This window comes from Merops nubicus, unplaced genomic scaffold (assembly GCF_000691845.1).
Source record: "Merops nubicus isolate BGI_N331 unplaced genomic scaffold, ASM69184v1 scaffold7634, whole genome shotgun sequence".
NCBI classification, from domain to species: Eukaryota; Metazoa; Chordata; class Aves; order Coraciiformes; family Meropidae; genus Merops; species Merops nubicus.
The window spans coordinates 38,151-44,500 of record NW_008602209.1 but is presented as its reverse complement, the minus strand read 5'-3'; positions in this window follow the sequence as shown (position 1 = coordinate 44,500).

Sequence of the window (6,350 nt, the reverse complement as noted above, 5' to 3'; positions counted from 1 at the left end):
GGGAAAGAGAAAGGGAATAAGGGAGAGAGACTTACTGATTAGAAAAGAAAACAGCTTTAATACCAATACCATTACTACTAATAGTAAAAATATGGGAAATAAATTAAAAAAAAAGGATATATGCTAATAGTAAAAATATGGGAAATAAATTTTAAAAAAAGGATATATGCAAATATATACAAAACCAGTATCAAACCCAACTTCCCCTACTCCCCCTGTGGCAATATGTCAACGTCACCCCTGGCTGGGGCGCAGGCCCCAGGGAAAAACCCCAGATAACTGGGTAGAGGAGCTGGAGTCTGGAACTCAGGTCTGGAGCACAGGGCTCGGGATCAAAGGCAGAGTGGATGGAGTCCTCCTCGGATGCCGGCCACGGCAGGAGCAGCAACAGTGAGGAAGGAGATGGAAGGGGCTTGACCCTTGTGATCAGCTTTTATACTGAATATGATGGATAAGGGCTGGAATACCCCACTGGCCAATTTTAGGGTCACTAGTCTTGTCTGCTCCTCACTGCAGGTGCAGCTTTACTTTCTGCCCCCCTCTGTGTGGTACACAAGCTTAGCAGTGACCTTCATCTGCACACCAATCCTTGGTAGTAACTCTAAACATGGAGTGTTATCACTGCTAAAAGCAAACAGTCTACTAAAATAAACAATTAGCTTCAGACAGGGCAGTTAATTAGAAGAGCTTTAACTGAAAAGTAAAATCATTGAACAGAACCAGCTCTGTTCTACCCCAAACCAGGATGATGACTTGTTACTTCATGTAGGAACTTCATAGCCTTCAACTGCTTTTCCAGTGCTAGTTTGGGAATTAATCTCATCATGTCCCACCAGCTGCTTCTTTGCTGAAAATGCTGTGTGGGTGCCTTATCAGAGATTGCTTGACAAAATGATGCAGCACTTTGTGCAAGACAAAGATCAGCTGAATACAGGTGTATGAACATGATCCAACTTCCTTCCTTCCTTGCAGCTGCTGCATCATGCTTCCTGAAGCCTTTCTTCACTTTGCATTCTCTCTGTGTGTTCTTGGTAGTGCTCCATATGAGGGATTTTTGAGAATTTATTCCACACTGGTAAATTGTAATCTTCCATGCATGATCTACATTCTAGGTTCCTAGGTAAAGCATCATTCTCTAAAATACTTTAATTGGGATAAATGGACAAATTTGAGCTTTACTCAGAAAGGGAAAGAATCTAGCAAAGTTTCCAAAGCATGATAACAATACTTCCTTTTCTGTACAAGAGGGAAGATGATCCTCTTCTTTCAGATGTGAGACTTCAAAGGAGTGAAGTTGCAGTGTTTGAAGAGGAGAGAGTGTGCATTTTAGGAAACAAGTCTCTGTGACAAGGACTGTTTTAGAAGAAGTGGTTAATGGGTGGGAGGTTATGGGAAGCAAATAAGTAAAAGTAACAGCCTTTAACTGTATCAACACCTGAAGTATTGTGCTGAACGTGCAAATGCAAGAATTTTATTTAATGTTTTTATTGGTTGGTGATGCAAGATACTTAATGTTATGAGTGTTGCAGCTTATGAATGATTTGGCCAAATTAATATTCACTTTGAATAAAGAGAAAGTAATAGAAACTTTATGATTGGGACAGACATAGTCCTTACTTCCAGCTTTTAAAAACTGTCCAACTAAAAGTACTGTTGGTACCTCTCCATATAGCACAGGTTTCAGTTATCTTCAGTAAATGCATTTGTATTCAGAGTATTCTGCATTTTATGACCTTCTGTGTTTAGTCAGTGTGGCTGATCCTGATTTCACAAGTGTAACTGGAATCTGTTTCAATGTTTTAAATGGATTTAAATGCCAGTGTTTTAAAGGGAGTGATTCTGGTGTAAATTAGAGTCTGACTTTAGTGTTGTGTTCATACTTTATAAAACTCAGCTTGTTTTTTATCTATTGCATTTTTGTATACTGTATTTAGCATTGTACATATCGAGATGTCCCTGTTGGGTGGGTGGAGATTCTTAGTTTTGCTAACAAGGTAATGTATTTGCTATTTAGCAAAACATAAAATGTCTGAAATGTTTTGTTAGGGAAAGGCATGCAGTAGGTACCACTGTGTCTTCTGGAAGCTCTTGGAGTTCCTTGAGAGACTTTTTTTTTGGCCAAGTTCTCTTCAAAACTCAGAACACACGGAATTTAACATCCTATCTCAAAAACCTTACCATACACTTAAAGCTAATAATGCTTACATGAAAGAGTGCATTTGTGACAGAAATATGAGTTTGTCTCCTGGATTGCCTTTGAGTTCTGAATTGCTCAGGTGTTTGTCCTAATTATATCCTTAAAACAGAAGGTATTGCATAACTTGGGAAGATGCTCCCAAGTTCCATGAAAGTAATGCTTTCACCAGATATTCGAGTTTGTCTCAAAATTTAAATGAAACAGGCACAAGAGTTTGTTTATTTTTTACAGCTGCATTTTGCTGTCCCCTGTCAGTAATTTAGAATACATGTACTACAAAGCACCTTGGTTTTGTGGTTTGTGCTGTCTGTTAAAGTCTTTGTGCTGTGTGTGTTTCATGTGCATGTGTAACTTGGCTTGTTATGTACTCATTTCATGTTGTCATGTCCCTTATAGGTGCTGTTAGTGACAGACATGCTGCAGTTGGATTTGGTCATGTCTCTGTAGAATGCTGTGTTCAGGGTTTCCAGCACTCCATTGGGTTCCCCCCCCCTGCTCCCAGTCTCCTTACTCAATCCAGGACACAGCACTTACTGTTTGTGTATGTGTATGTATGGACAAAAATAGCCCAGCAGAAACTGGGCTTGCTTCTGTCTTCCTATCCATATCTTTTTTTCTTTTTTTTCTGTAGAACATGACTGTATGAGTAGAGAATTAACATTGGTAGTCTGTCAGCTCTGGGAGAAGGGCTAAGGCTCGTTAAGGGCTGTTCTGACAAGGACCAGGAAGACCATGTTTCCCAAGTTTTCCCAGGGAGAGGCTGAGACAGTTTCTAAAGCATGGGACTGCGATCAGATTTGAATCCTCCTTTTTACCAAGTCATTTAACTGTGTTTCTTTTCGTGACATATAAAAATAACATTGCTGGCATCTTGAGCAGTTTGAAATCCTTGAGAGGGATGATCTGAAGAACTGCAAAATGTTTGTTATCAATGGATTGAAATCCCAATTCCAGGTCTGCTTGTGTTCGCAGCCAAGTTAGCAGCTCAAATCCTTCTGTTTCTCATGAGCTGAGACAAGATACCCTGACATTTAAAAAATCTTGGCTCAGGATTTCTCCCCAGCTTTGAGAACTGGCTCTTCCTTTACTTATTTTTCTTTTTGAAGAAGAATCTAAAAATTAAGTGATTATCCTGTTTTTTTTTTTTTCTCTTCAATTTTAAAATGGGCTGTTTTAAAGGTATTAAATCTTATGCCAGGCTCCTAAATTGTGATTGAGAAAGGAGGTGAATGTGTCTGGCATTTTCCAGCATATGCATGGCTATACCTAACCTAAAATGAGAGCCACCAATCCTGAAAGGCAGTGGGGAGATGTCGGCAAGCAGCAGGAAGCATGTCTGAGCCCAGCAGCCGATGTCAGGTCTCTGGAGACCAGAACACAGCACCTTTTGTGCGTTTGTATTTCTCACCCCCTTCTTTTTCTCTCTCTCCGTGTGTATTCTGTCTCCTCCTCGTGTGCGTGTGTTTCTTTGCATCTCCACTCTTCTTCCTCCCCTCCTCCAGATCAGTCACTGGCTGAGGGGACCTCCAAAGGGCTGGGCACTTTGTAGGATCGTCCTTGTTCCTGCTGCGTTTGCCGAGTCAAGGGTATCTCTTTGCAGGCTTGGAGAGATGCTGTTACTCCTGGTGATGTGATTGCATAGCAACACAGCAGCGCTGGGTGGTGGAGGCGGAGAGGCAGGGAGCGTGCAGACAGCAGAGCTCAGCCTCAGCATGCATCCCTGTCACAGGGACTCCTTTGCTGATTCACAGAGGCAGCCCCAGTCCTTGCTGCTGAAGCCCAGCAGCCACTGCCCCTACGTCTCAGACCTGGTGGACTCGGAAGGTAGGCTGTGACAAAATTTGTTTCCCACTCAGATCCTGGCTGGGCTGGAAAAGGGAAAAATATTGATGGGTGGTTAACCTTAGAAATACGTTCTTTGTGTGTGTGTGCATGTGTATATCCCTTCACAGTAATGCTCTCTGTGTATGTGTGGATGAGGAAACTTGCAGAGAAGAAAAGAAGCATGTCAGGGAGGACAAGTGGGAGCAAGAGAGGTGGCCAAGGCAATTTCACAAGGGAGAGGCTGGGAACCAGTATGTGATGCAGATTCCCATGGCAAACAATAGTAGCCAGCATCAGTTTCACCAGCTTTGATTCTTTGCACACTGAAGGCTTATTTACCCTGCCAGTGCTTTGTGCGTGGTGGCCTCCTAGCATCCTCCTGGGAGGATTAGATAGCACAGCCAGACAGGAACCGAAATACTTATTTAGTAAGCTGGGATCAGATCTAGTCACAGTTTTGCCCTTTTCATTCACTGCTTTACCGAGTCCAGCCTTGCTCCTTTGTGTCACACTCCCCTCCCCCAGCTTCTCCTCAGTCCCTTTCACTCATTCCTCCTCCTCCTCTCTCAAGGCCTTACATGGCCACCACTGACCTTCCCTTTGATGCCAGCACCCCTAACTGGCTGCAGAACCACCCACAGGAGGCACAGGACCTTTCCTGCTCCCCGGGGCTCAGCACTCAGCCTCTCTCTCCGTGCCAGACAGGGCAGCATGGGCAGCGGTTCACCAAGATTTAATGCCACTTTGCACAGCAGATTATTACCAGTGCCCAGCCCAGCCAGTTCCAGTCTGTGTTCCCTCCAGCACGGCATCGCAAGCACAGATCTCCATTGGTGGGATTGCCAGCATCATATTTGTGATGTCTTAGTGCTGAGATTGCTTGTCTGTAGTGACAGGGGTGTGGAGCAATTACTCCCACGCTTTTAAGTACTGGGCTGTGGGAGAAACCAATGTCTGTTTAGATTTGGGGCTTTAGTGTTGAAAAAACATGAGTCAGATCTTTGCCAGTCTGTATTTTACCTGTGCCCTAATATGAGGTCTTTCACACCTCTCCTTTTGCTGTTCCTCCATTTCTCTGGAGCCATGAGAGTTCTTGCTTGATTATTCTCTTTAATGGCCTTTATTGCCTGACCATAGTACCCTACAGCAACACACTGTGTGAAGCCCCAGGTAAAAGGCTCAGTTGCACTAGGAAGGTTTCTGTTTTTCTGGCAGCCATGTGTAGAGTGTATGCCTGCAACGGCTCTGGTGTCATCTCACATCCTCCCCTGCTTGTTCCCCATCCTGAAAGCTGCTTTCTCTGCTGCTGCAAGAATTGGTCAGGCAGGGCTCTGTTGACAAGAAGCTTGTGACAGCACTCCAGAAAGGGACCAGACTATAGATGTGCAGTTTCCAGCTATCTTGTTTTGCAGCACTGTGCCCAGGAGTGTTGGGGTGGAAAGGTGTTGGTGTGGGCACCGTGATGTGATGCTGTGTTCAGGTCCTCTTTGCTTATTGAAGAAATTAAGATGAGGACCGTCTCCCTCTGGATTAATTTCTGAGATGGATCAATCCTACTTGCTAAAATTGGCCAAGACTGAACCATGAATGGGATTGCTGGTTGGAGTGACTGTTTTCAAAACTAAACAAAGTGAGATATGGAAGGGATTAAATGAATGGGTTCAAACAAAAGTCCTGAGGCTGTGTGGTGAGTTTCTGATTATAATACTGTTTTGATAAATATATTCAAGGCCTCCACTTTAGGCTTGAATGCGTATGATAAAAGCATAAAAGAGGAATTGTAGGTCCCATGAAACAAGACATACTGACCAGAAAAGAATCCAGTCTTCAAGAAAATCTCATGTTCTGAGGTGCATAAAGATGAAACTGAACTTTTCAGAACTGAGACAAAATAGCTCAATCCCATTTTCCTCTGCAGCTTCCTTCTTAGCATAAAATACGGTTGCTCTGATAAATCTCAAGAAAGGAAAGGAAATGTGACTTCATGTGCACACAGCCTGCTTATAAAATGCACGGCCTCAGAAGGCCAGCGACCCCCTGCTTTGAACAGGAGCTTGTGAAAACAAGCTTGTGGAGGGGCAAGGCAGAATATTCAGTACAGAGGAACAGATACTAGTTTGACACTGAGAATGAGAAACAATATCTAACTTTCTTGGTGCTTTAGCACAGGATTACTTTGGCCATTGCTGTGTGGTGGATGTGTTGTTCCAACAGTTGCTGATCAATTATGTAGTATGGCAAATGGGCAATGTGTTTTTTCACCATGCAGCAACACATTTCTTGCCTCTAACAGCAGGGAAGGGAGAGCTCTGGTTCTTGGAGGAGGAAG